Raw genomic sequence first — 13,369 nt, 5'->3', positions numbered from 1 at the left:
ACTGTCATAGAGGAGCAAAGAAACAAGAAAATATTCATATTTAAGAAGCTGAATTGTGCCTGTTTTTTTAATAAAAACTACTTGAATCGATTCATAAATTATCAAAATAGTTGCCAATTAATTTTGTAGCCAATTACTAAACAGCACACTGTCCACTGAGAAAAAAAACTAAGCTCACATGTTTAACTTTTGTTTGTCTCCAAATTCCCAAAGTACACTCATTACAAATGGACAGAGGTGAACTGCAACACACACAGCTCGAGTTTGGCTGCAAGCCTGAATTCACTACATCAAACCTTCAGCTGCCAGAGGCATACGCTCCAGCAGTTTCACCTGCTGAGGGGAAGAAGAAAAAAACAGTCACAGAGCTCAGCAGGTGATTTCAGGGTTTTTATCAGGTCAAGAGCAGCTTGTGAGTGCCGAGCGGAGGGAGCGTGTCAAGGGAGAGCAGCTCTGCAGCGCTCAGAGAACCCCATTTATTAAAAACCATTTAAAAACTACACTTCAGCACTGACTCACAGATTCTCTGTGGACGAGAGCAAAGAGAAAAGACGGACAGACTGAACAGAGAGACACATGGACGGACCCTGGACGCAGACACTTGTGTTTAATTTGTCTACCATACTCACAACACTACACAAAAAAAGGTGTATTTGGTTTTAAGGCAACTTGTCGCTTAAACGTGAGCAAAAGTTAACACCACTGAATCACTGACTGCAGTTTGAACTTGCTCTAATCAATATCTTTATATTAACAATACAATAAATTGCTCCGCATTGTGTCAAAGATGCTGGTTAAACTAAGTGAGAAGCTCCTCAACTCTTAGCAGATTTTCAGCACCTTTTTAGATCCTCTTGGCTCAGACTCGGGGCTCTAACACCAGGCACACAGCAGCACCAAGCGCCACACAAGTGTCTTTGTTGGTCTTAAACTGACGCCCATCCAGTGCCAAGGTTTAAATAACAAATGCACTTGAGCCCTTCTGAGTGCCCTTGGGAGTATTGGTTTTAAAATGAGGTGTGGTCTGGTGCATTGTTGGTGCATTGCTGTCTTGATTCAGTGGAAAGGGACTGAGCGACAAAAACCTGATCTGAAGTCAGAGGCACAGTTATTTTAAGGCACCTTATCAAGATAGTAAAATAAATCTACATTGATGCACAACAAGCGTACACTCTGTTACACACACATATGATCTGCTTGTGTGCAAATTGAAACAGTTCAGTCAGAACTGACTGAGATGATGTACAACACTTCTGAACTATATGTGTCTGGTGCAGCAAACTTTTTCTACCAATAAATAAACAATGGTGGATTTGGACATGTCCTAAAAGCACTTGCTCCATGTGCAGTGGTTCAATCTGTAATATAAAGTGCAAGCGGGGCTAAAAACCAAAATAAATAAAATTTGAGACTTGATTTATGTGTATATATGCTTTTAAAACTAAAAGCTGAAAACTGTCTGCTCTTACTTGGAACATGAAGACATTAGGCCCCCCCAGCTCCTGGAGTTTTCTGTGAAAGTATTCAACAGGTTTGTCCGAAACAGCAAAGTGTTTCATTCCGGAATAGCGTTATGACACACTGTGGTTTTTGTCAGTTTTACCATGTTTGCAAAGGCTGCAAATGGCCACAGCACGTGCGCTGCCTCATGGGAAAGTATAAGTCTTTCAAAGTGAAAGCGCAGCAATGAAAAATTGGACTAACGCAGACACCATTTGAGAAGGGAGGCTTTAGACAATGAGCGTATATTGTTAAAATAGAGCCTCACATGTTTCCAGCAGCAGACAGTTGTTTACAACGAAACATGCTCTGATAGACACCAACCAGCAGATAGACACAGTAAGAGCAGCTGGTGAAGAAAGTGAAATATCAGGCAGCTAAAAAGACAGATAAAGTTCTCACGGCTCAAATGGGATGTAATGTTGTAAACATGCTAATAAAAAAAAAGCCAACATGAGATGAATTCAGCAAACCCAAAATATCAAAAGACCCGATTAACATAAGTGTGAAGTTTCATGACAACATTCCAAATGGATTTTGAGTTCTGCTCCAGAATCTTGATGATTGTAGACGCACAGACTGGCAGACATACAGTACCGATACCCCTGCATTATGTGCAGGTTTACGTTTTGATCTCCCTGGACAATGTTCTTAGGTGATACTGTATTTGCTTGACTTTGTGCTTAGTTGAAGCAACAATAAATGTAAACCAGAATATAACACTTAGGCTAGATGCAATTTTTTTTTTCATTTAAGATGTTGTTTCATCCAATTCATCATCAAAAGAGGCTTAAAATATTCAGTATTTCAGAAGTACTGGAGGAGGTACAATGATACGCACGTCTGTGCAGGGGAGATATGTTTTATTATCCACGTCTTATCTCCTGACCCGCGGGTTGAAAACACAGATCTGAAAGGTTTATTTCCATGCAGACTGGAGGAGTTTCCTCTGCAGTGGGAATCACACAAATCCTCCCAGAGGGCAGAGGACGATGAACCTTATTTCACCAGCAGCAGCTGATAAGACAAAGCTGACAAAGGCCCAATTATTACAGATAGCACAGCTGTATATAAAGGAACAGGACCGCAGTGTGCGGTTTATTACAGCTACACTTTGTCTTCACAAGCTATGGTTGAGGCCGTGTTCTTGGGCCACAACCAGCTAAGAGATTGCAATAGGGCTGAATGTGTAATCTTTTTCAAATCGAAATCATGATTTGCAAATCGCAAAGGCTTGCAATTTAGAATACATTATAATGCAGCGCAACTGACCCAGGATTTATGCTTTGCTGTCCATGCCCACCAATAAGAAATGCCCTGCTGCGCACATACTAGTACAAGTCTCTAGTATACGCTCACCAACACACGGGTGAAACCAAAGAAAAACATTGCAATAGCGGAGTGGCCTCCGCGGAGCAACATTTGACAATTTAGTTCCGAAGAAAAGCTGCACTTCAGTGACACAGGAGTATTCCGGGTTTGAACCGACAGTTGCCCGAGGCAACACCACCAACCTGTATCAGCACTTGAAAAAGCGCCACAGCAGCTACATGACGACTTTACGGCCAACAAGTCAGTGGAAGTAGTGACGCCCCGTCTTGCAAACACAGTACCACACGAGAGTCGCTTGCGACTGTTACTGTGTGTGTGTGTGTGTGTGTGTGTGTGTGTGTGTGTGTGTGTGTGTGTGTGTGTGTGTGTCAAAATTTGCAGGTGGCCTTGTGTTTCCTCCTCTTCAGTGCACTGTGGACAGATTCTGTATGGTATAGTATTTTGCCAAAATGAAAATGATTGTTGCCCCTGCACAGATGCTTCCACACGCTGACGCTGAGGCATACGATGCAGCCAGGCATATACCAGGCTGCCAATGAGACTGGACTCGATTACTAAAGCACTGGTAAGGGAAGACACGTTGTGCATCTTTACAAACAGTCCTTGGTGCAGCCCTACACCTGATGATGGTATAAGGCTGACAAAAACATAGTCACTGATAACACCAGCGTTTTAGACGACACTGAGCAAGATTTTTCACGTGTTTGGTGTAATAATTTCTTCTGACATTACCAGAGGCGACTCACCTCAGGTGTAATACCCCGAGGGAAACCTTGTATTGATTTTCCTTTTCACCAAGTTAAAGATCCTTGGGAATGTCAGTGTTTCCTTCAGTGTTATGTTTTATTTTGGAGAAATAAGTTTCAGCTCATTTAAGCAAGCGATAAATTAATAAAACTCTAACGGTTGAGATTTTACTTTGTAAAGGCCAACTGGCACTTGCTTCATTCTGCCTTCATCTTTTGGCAGCGGGGGACAGCGCACGGTCTACCAGGACTGCTATAATCTGGATATTGTGTAGTTTGACCTCAATGGTCGCTGACCCGCTGCCAAAAGATGAAGGCAGAATGAAGCAAGTGCCAGTTGGCCTTTACAAAGTAAAACACAAAAACATTGTACAACTGCTACAAGTGCTATACACACTTTCAAACATTGCATTGTTTATCTGCAATTGCAAGTTCACTCACCATGACCCATGCTCTGCTCATTCTGCAAACATTTCCCAAGTCTATACTCAGTGTTCACTGTTTTGACCAGACTTTCAGCACAAATATACGAGCACCAGCTGAGGTGAGACACTGAAAAACGTGGTTAGAGTCTTTGTACTGAACACAATGAAAGAAAACAACAGCTTATTCAAAAGCTCCTTGTTGACAGTTGGGGGAATGTAACTTATATAAATGAAACACTTCAACAGACCCAATTAGCCTTGACTAAAGCAATTTAAACAGATCGTTCTTCATTGAATTAGAATTAAAAAAACACTGCAAACCTTCACAATAGTAATAGATGACAGCCCCATTAAACAGCTGACTTAGTTACTTTTTCCTTTACCATCAAATGTTATTGTGTTTCAGAAAGGTTTTATTTTGTTACTAACATGGAAGAAGCTGTAAAGAGCTGTGTCTTTTCAGCAGTGATTTCCTTTATGAGCCAGAACAGCACCATACTCACCAACTCAACAAATCCCGACAAATCATATCTCTATCTACACTGTTCACAGCCTCTCTGGAACCTTAATCATGGAAATCCTTTGTTGCAACAGAGAACTTTCATCCCTGGAACCTTTTCTTTAGGACAAAGTGTTACAAAAGAATTGATGTATCTTTCTGTTCTTATAAAAGCAGAGCTTTTTAGGATGAGTTTCCTCAAAATTGAAGCAGTTGGGAGTTGCTGCCTGGAGGCCCCACAGCGACCGGTTTTATTGTTTTAATGGAGACGGTTCGAAGTTTTAGTGAAAAAAATGGAAAAAATGAATCTCCCTTTTTTGGCTGAGAGTCAAAGCTGTCAGATAGAAAGACAGCACCAGCAGGCCTGTAATTGATGTTTCAGAGAAGAGGACAACGTAATAATATTGAAATGAACAGATGCTTTTCGTAGAAAATACCTTACAGCAATGTAAGGTAATAAGAAAGGAGTGTTGTGATTTTGGGGACATTCAAATGCAGAGCCGGCCCTTGGCATAGGCTGTATAGGCGAATGCTAAGGGAGCTGTCATCCAGGGGGGGTGCCGATCAAAAATCTTGCCTAGGGCGCCAACATCGTCAGGGCCGGCTCTGTCCTGTATTCATGGTAAGGAAGTAGAGAAACACTGACATAAATCATCTTAACATACATGACGAGTGATTCTGGCACTCCATTTAAATAAAATACAGTATTCAAATTAGGGGGAATATTGGTGCCGATATTTAAAATTTTTATGATTATTGGTTTGTTAGAAGTATAAAATCAGTGTCGGTATATGCCATGAAAAAGCCATATTGGTCAACCCCTAATTTAAATTAAATTAAGGCCAAGTAGCTCAAAAATGTTGTGTAAAAATCCCTAGTGTGGAGGGTTATCTTCTACGTAGCTTTATTTTTTCAATTAGTCTATTAATCTAACGATTATTTTTTCAGTTAATCTAATGATCATTAATGATTAATTCTTTGGTTAACTTACCAATAAATAATTTATGAATCAAATATATTTGTCAGAGTAAATTAGGATGGAACACAACATAAATAAAAGATTTCATTTTTTCCTAATAAAGAAAACATTATTCTCTATGTAATAATGCAGATGAAGCAAAAACTTAGCAGAGCAAAATTACAGGCTTGACATGGTCAGCTGTTCCATTTGAGGTTTCTCACTCAAAACTCATTTAATTTCACTTATTTTAAGTATTTATTCCAACTAAATGCAGCTGGTTTATAACAAAGACGGGTGTTTATCTCTCTCTACCGACACTCTTTGTAGTCTTGCGATGACGTCAGAGCTGCCGGTAGGGTAGTGACAGGTAGCCTTTATGCTAACTGGAGCGGATTTATGGATCAAAACACAACTTATCATGACAAAGCATTAAAACTAAGACGTAGTTCATGTTTGGCGCATATTTTCACGTCGCTTAACTCGCATGACTTGAGTATCTGAGTTTGCAGTCTTTTCCTCCAGGGGAAATGTGCTTTCACTTTATCCAGGGCTGAAGTGTCTCGCTCCGACCGGGACTCACCGGGAATGGATTTGGATTCAATAACTGGTTGAACCTCGAACAAGCTGTTGCAGTAGCTGTGGATCAAACTTGTGCAACGCTCAGGACATACTGCTGGTTAAAGGTCAGTGCTCTGACTGAGCCACTCCAAAAGATGCATTTTTGTTTTGTGTTGTTCTGTAGTGGTTTCTTCATTTTTCATACAAAATACATACAGTACATGCATTTTTAATTTTCTTCTTGTGTTGTTATTTTAAATGTTATGTAATTTCTTTTTTAAATGTAATTTGAATGCCTTCCTAATGTATTTCCACGACTCTGTAAAGCACTTTGAATTGCCTTGTGTCTGAATGAATAATATAAATAAATAAACGTGCCTTGCCATTATGATTCAATGTCAAGTGAGACAGCGGAAGATGTGAATTAATCCATCCAGCCAAAGCTAAGCCAATCGGGACGAAGTGAGTCGGAGGGAAAAACGAACATGTCAAACAGAGTGAAGGCCACGTTAAGATACTGGCTCATAGGTTTGTCTTTTGGGTGCGTTTGTTTTTTCATTCTGACAAACTGGGACTGTGTGTCAAAATCACAAGCTTGTTCGGACGAGGCCAGAGCGTTTGTGAAGACACAAACCCTATTTGCATCATCGTTATCTCTTATTGTGGAGATGAGAGGGGGAGAGAGAGCAGCTCAACAGGGGCAGGACCAAAAGAAAAAATAAAGCCCAACTCCCAGAATAGATGTGGAGAGAGAGGACTGAGTGTTTCTCTACTGCAGTGGGCTGTAGAATCAGCAACTGAGTCTACTGCTGCACAGGCTCACACTGCTACACCTGCAACACATACACTTATTATGCTCACCTGTCAGCTGCTCTCTTATTATTATGGATCACCGGCCTCTTTTGGATATCACCACTTTATCTTGGGCCAAATAATGTGAGGACAATATTAGGGATGCACTGAGAGGAAAACGGTTGGCTGACAACGAAACCCAACAAAATGAAACACTTTTTTTTTTTTACATTCCAGCAGCCATTATACCAGAAAAGCACAATAGAACTTAAAATAAATGAATTAGAACAAAATAAAATATAAAAATAAAAATACAAAAACATTGTTCAGAATAAGTTCTGCCGAACAATTTCGGTGACGATTATGTGCATCTCTAGATTATATTATAATATTAATTTGCATGTGTACATTATTATTAATAATTAGTTTAACAGACAAATATTTATGGTCAGTATGGAGTATCGAGTTGCTCTTTCAGCCTGTGTTCTCTTTTCTCAACCCAAGCAGCAACTTTTAGATGCACAACGGTAAAAAAAAAAAGTGTCAGATGATCTGTGTTATAAAGCAGCCACCGATATTTTCTCCTACAAAGAGGAGAAATATAACAGTGCCACAGGCCGATGAAAGTCCAGTGCCCCCACACCCTCATACTGATTTTCAGCAGGAGGTCGCTGGGGTCACGCTTTGTGTAATATATCCCACAGCGTGTAGCCACCACTTCAAAGGCAAGAGGGAGTCGTCGACTTTTAACTGTCACATGCAGCAGGAGACAGGACGAGTAAACTTCTCAGAGCCCATACGTTTTCGTCTACAGCTCCACACAGGAGGAGCAGTGGAGAGGGGTACTCAGCTGTGAGGCTGCATCCATACCAATACATTTTTGTTTAAAAATGGTGTTTTAAAAAATAAAATGACCTCCGTCCACGCAAGCATTTTAGCTCCAATCAGAAAACGCATATCACATGACCATTCACGTATACTAGGCATGTGCAAGCTGGTGAAAAAACAGGATGGTTACTTAGATATAGAAAATACTGGTATTTACTCACCATACGATGAGGTGAAACTGTTACTGACAGTGTTAACACTTTGCCTTCACTGCTGGTTGTCGAGGCCTGACGATAAGACCAGCATCAGGATTTTCCATTTAAGGTACTCGAAAACTGTGCTGGCAGATTAAAGCATCAAGCCATCAAAAATGAAACGCCATTTAGAAATGAAACACTCCGCTTGTACAGACTAACCAGTTGAGAACTTTCACAGACGACTCCAGGAGCTCGAGTGCCTATGTCTTCATGTTTGAAGCAAGAGCAGGTAGTTAAACTTACAGTGTGATTGACAGCTGGAACCGTCCAATCAGTGCTTAGTTGCAGGAGTAGGTTGCTGTGCAATGAACAACCTCAGTGGTCAGATGCCCACAAAACTGAGATTATACATGCTACTACTAATATCAGTTACTAGATGACAGTTAAAACAATCCCCTCACTCCTTGGAGACTGCAATGAACGGCAGGGAAAATTATGGTTGGGCAATAGGCGTGTTGAAATTAATCGTTTCTATGATGCATCGCAATGCGGACGTGGACGATGCTGCATCGATGAGGTGACTGACCATAATCGATTATAGCCTACTGCCGTAACTTGTTGATTCCGACCACAGCTGGACAATAAAGTTTTAGAGTTCAAAATTTATTCCCGGTAGTAGTAACGACTGCCAAAGTAATAGCGGACCAAGCTCAGCCAAGAATTGACGCAAAGCCGTGATACCTGCACTCTACCTCGAAACCAAAGCCCAGGTCGTGGCGTCAATGAGCCAAGCTAGTCGAGTAGTAATAACATTTGATTCCTGGACTTCAGTCACAACGGAGTCTTATATAACAGTAAGGGCACATTACAGTAGCGAGGACTGGCAGATCTTGTCGCATGTCACAGGTTCAGACTAAACTTTTGTCTGTGATGTTTGCTACGTTGCTGTTTGATAAGTGTCCTTTTTTAGAGCAGTTAAAATAATAAAATAAAAAAGGGAGTCATATATATATTTATCCGACTGCTTTGATTCAATGATGAAAACGTAGCCATGATGTGCACTGATTAAATTGTTGACAGTCGTAATCGATTTGAATCCTGAGACCAGTGATTCACACCCCTATTGGGCTAAGTGTACTGAATTGGAATATGATGATGTGAGAAACATTGCAATGGACAATGACATGGGGGCGGGGCGGGGTGCAAGTTAACCAAGCTGTGACACTAATAATCATTAGTAAACATAATTTGCATTAGCAATGCCGAGTGGAAAACATTCAGCTGCAGCTTTTTCACTTGATGACAGGCCTAAATTAAACTTGTTGTCAGTCTTGTGTGCTCTCTCCACTCGGCTGTCAGCACTTGTCAAAGCTTGTAAGAGAAGAAGTGCCATCCTGTAACACCAACGTACGACAACAAATGAACTGAGTGTTCCTGCAGTTTCAACAAGTCTAACACCGTGAGAAGTCTTAGCGCTGTGCTTCATGTCACTGTCAGTGTCAGTGTCAGACTTTTGGAGATGGCACACTAACACAATTAACTTTATTCATATCATAAAATAGATTAAACTTACATATTTAAGCAATAATTCTACCAAACGTGCCTGGAACCCTAAGTGCCAGGAACTAAAAGGTTTCTGCAGGCCACTGTTTGCCCAGTGTTTCCACTGCGGTCTCAAGACCAGGGGAGATTAGGCAAATTAGCCTGCTGACGTATGAAACTGTTCCACTCCAGTCCACCAGGTGGCGATATACAGAAGACAATATAACAATGACTATATACTGTAAATAGAGCAACACAACAAAAACAACAAAGCGTATTCAAAATAAACTAAATCCTACACTTAAAGAAAGTTTAATTTTATGAGTTATTGTGGAGATGGACCAGCTGAAATAAAGGCCTGGAGTACCAGGCATCCAATCAGGCATCTTCGGGATTGCAAGCCCTACCTCAAAGGTTCTTGCATGTTTGTAAAGTACTAACCCCAAACAAGTCCCTTATTTCACCAGAATTTTTGGACCTGTCCCTGTGGTGGAAACACATACCACTTTTCCATCAACGAGGAACGGGCTCCATTCTGCTTCACTTTGGACTGTTCTGACCATTTCGACCAAATAAAAATTTGTTCAGAACCTGATAAGTTGGTTCGGGCAGTGACAACATTGGTAGCCATGTCAATGTTGATGCCAGGCTTTTTTATGTCATACCATTCGTGCATGCAATAGTCTTATATGACTTGTGAGAAGTGGATCTTCAATCACAGAAAAAGTGCTTGCTGGTAATCAATGAGCCTCGCCATCTTGCTATTACTGATTACTTTTGATTTACATCCTTCCGTTGTGCTCCCTTTTGATGACCCATCCATGATTACAATGGTTTCGTTCAAACTCGTGGAAATGCAGGCCAAATCGCAAGACGGCACTTACGTTCAAATAACCCTGAACAAAATGGGTTCAGGCACACGTTACCTGTTGGTGGAAAAGGGATAACAGTGTTCTTGCAAAGGTTCCTAGTTCCTGAGAAAAGTTCCTCTGGTGGGGGCTGAGCCATATTATACCGTCCACGATAATAGTGGAATACATTTTTACGTGATAAAAGTGTCATATTGCGATATCAATAAAATAGCAACGTATATGACGCATTTACGTTCCCTAGCTCACATGAGGTCAACAACGACACAAGATGTCTGAAAAAGAGGACGGATTTTCAATCATTATAAGAAAAGTAAATTTTCTGAAGGAATACAAGGACAGTATTTAGTTTCAAAATTTGCGGACATACAAACCACAGGCGTGCGTATAATACAATAGAGCAGATCAACACCGTGAGCACAAAACACACTCACAAGCATTTCTACTCAAAACAGCACCACATGGGACTGAACCGGTACTCGGTATTGGCCAATTCACAAAGTCCAGGTATCGCAATCGGTAACGGAACATCTCTAAACATAATGGGGAAAAAATGTGTCCTCTGTGACACAATGACTCTGTCCCAATTTTTTAATTCATAGTTCAGTCTCTCAACTAATGTATTCAGCCAATATTTTATTTATGTTATGACACTAATTACTTTGAAAACACTAATTAGAAACAAAAAAAACTTTGAATTCCAGGTTTTCCAGGGCCCCCCACCCATTTGGACCCTGGGTAGTCTGTCCCCTTTTCCCGCGAGTATTTCTGAATGTGATGGCAAAATCTAAAAAGTGAACATATCATATATGTCACTTTAACTATAGGTATATAGGCTGTTCCTCTGTCATTTAGAAAAAAAATACCATCATTGGAGTTTCACTGGCAGATACAGCACAACTCCTGCTGGCATTTGAAGATTCTTCCCGACACAGGCCACAGCTCACAGTGGGAATCAAATGTCCCTCGATAGATACAGATACCACTTTTCACAGGCAGCGTATCATGTAAAGCTTATAACCGAACATTACAGTGGAAGAACCACTCATTGTAGGCGGCTGCCACTCATGTGATGGATGCTATACAGTACTATGTGCAGACTACAAGTAAAGGGAGGATGCTATCAAAAAAAATGCTATGAGAATAATTTATTCATATGTTGTACTTAGCAGGTGGGTTGTTCCAGCCTCTTGGCCCCTACTCAGACCTGGTATTAACAATCATACTGAGAGATCCGGCTCTGGCATTAGAATGTCCTGAGAGCGTCTCCAGTGAAAAAAAATGCATCAACATTTCTGTTCACAAATAAGAAATGATATAGAGTGTGCGTGTGTGCGTGTCAGTTCGAGAGCATAGCCAGAGGGGCTGAGTGAATCAATGTGCAGCAACAGCTTTACAATGATATAAGTTTTTACGCATTTGAAAATTACTTTGAAAATGACTTTGAAAATGACTGAAAAGTGTAAAAATACTATAGGGTTCATTATGAAACTGTAGCAGGATAGAGGACGTCAGCTGATCAGGCCGTCCTTCAATGTAGCCCGGACACATTCATGTTCATACACCTCAAACACTGTGGCCACATGCATCCCAGACCACCTGCAGTATGAATGTTGCCTGACTGATCAGACCTGAAGTCCTCAATACATCTTGGGTGCGTCCACATCTGTACTTAGTCCGGTGTCCACTAGTGATCGGATCACTCAGGACAGATGTTAATACCTGGTCTGAACAGAGTCTTTGAGCACTTGCCTCAGTTCTCCTTAGAACATGGGTCATCAGCCTCAGCAGGTCCATCACTCACCGTTCAAGTCGTGCAGACAACTATCGTGAGCAGTGACAACGCACACATCTAAGTCTTGGTATTTTCATATATAGTTACAGATATGTTACTTTTACAGTTACTTCAGCAGTCTGGGTTTCTCCACTGCAAGCTAACTGTTAGCTAGTTAGCCTGCTAGCCAACTTAAAGATAGCACTTGAATACCAGGGAGAGTAGCTAAGCTATCCCGCGGTGTAACACATACGCGTCTTACAGCAGCACTCACGACAAGAATATCCTTTAAACTAACGCTACACAATGTTGACGAAAGCTAGTGAACAATAAATACTATTAAAATACACACAGCGAGCGAGAGATAATATTCTGCGCTGCTGTGCAACAGATCAAGTGCCAGACTCCGTTTGAAAAGCCTTCGGTTTTAAGGTTGCATACATTGTCCGCAACCATGCACAGAAACGCAAGATGATATACATGACTTTATGAATATATAGACTCCCTTGGTTCGTTCGGCAAGCATGAATACATAATAGCGCACGTTGTTTGAATAATTTTGCATCTTTTACCTCGGACCACCGCCTGATGAAATGAGCACGATTTCAGGGGAAGGAACGTGCGGGAACTGAAAAACAAAATAACTAAGATTCATATTTTTCTGCCCTTTTTTTCACTTGGTGTTGGCTGAAATATAGAGTGGATTGTTAAGCTTTGCAAAACGTCTGTCGTGTAGGGGCGGGCCGATAAGAAATGGAACCCAAAACATTAGGATCTTTGTATGGGGTCTGGCGACACACTCTCCTCCAAAAACACAACGGAGGTTTGAGTAGCGTTGTCTCAACATGTCACGGATCGGACAGAGTAAGGGACGACATACATGAAAGGATGCGGAAGGAAACACAGCGTTAAATGGTGGAAATAAACGTGGCAAACTTACAGCAGCAGGAGTTGGGTTTGTTTTCCCTCGCTTGGTTTCGAATTGACAAACTGCTGCACTGCGCATGCGTGTAACGAACGCCAGAGGTAGCACTGACTGTGACCACTAGTTGATATATTAGCGACAAAGAACAGGAACAGCTAATCATATAATAATTCAGAATTAATATTCATTGTATAAACTCACTTAAATTAATCATAAGTGGAAAACAAACATAGGCACTGTGGTGTATCATGTCAGCAGGACAACAGGTGTGATGAAATGTAACCAGAGCACCGACTCCCAAGTGCAGCTTTCAAAGTTTGAACTCCTGAGAATGCAGGTTTGAAGTGAGTGTACCTAGTGTACTGAAAGGCTTGTTGTGTCTGCACTGGTGCCCTGGCTTGTGTAAGAGTGCCTTAGGCAG

General features: G+C 41.1%; 1 protein-coding gene across 3 annotated transcripts in view; it reads right to left on the bottom strand.

Moving 5' to 3' along the window:
• Positions 1–13,041, bottom strand: part of pot1 (protection of telomeres 1 homolog) — a 76,599-nt gene extending 63,558 nt beyond the window's left edge. The window contains exon 1 of one of the 3 annotated variants that reach the window (XM_035643107.2): positions 12,964–13,041. The gene's annotated coding sequence lies outside the window, so the exon portion shown is untranslated. Of the gene's footprint in view, positions 1–7,862; positions 8,075–12,595; positions 12,709–12,963 lie in introns of those variants that run through there. The other 2 variants (XM_035643111.2, XM_035643108.2) reach the window with 2 other exon arrangements.
• Between the last annotated feature and the right edge of the window lie 328 nt (positions 13,042–13,369).

The sequence above is a fragment of the Scophthalmus maximus genome, chromosome 7 (assembly GCF_022379125.1).
Source record: "Scophthalmus maximus strain ysfricsl-2021 chromosome 7, ASM2237912v1, whole genome shotgun sequence".
NCBI classification, from domain to species: Eukaryota; Metazoa; Chordata; class Actinopteri; order Pleuronectiformes; family Scophthalmidae; genus Scophthalmus; species Scophthalmus maximus.
The sequence above is the reverse complement of the archived record's forward strand: the minus strand, read 5'-3'. Positions and strand labels throughout refer to the sequence as shown.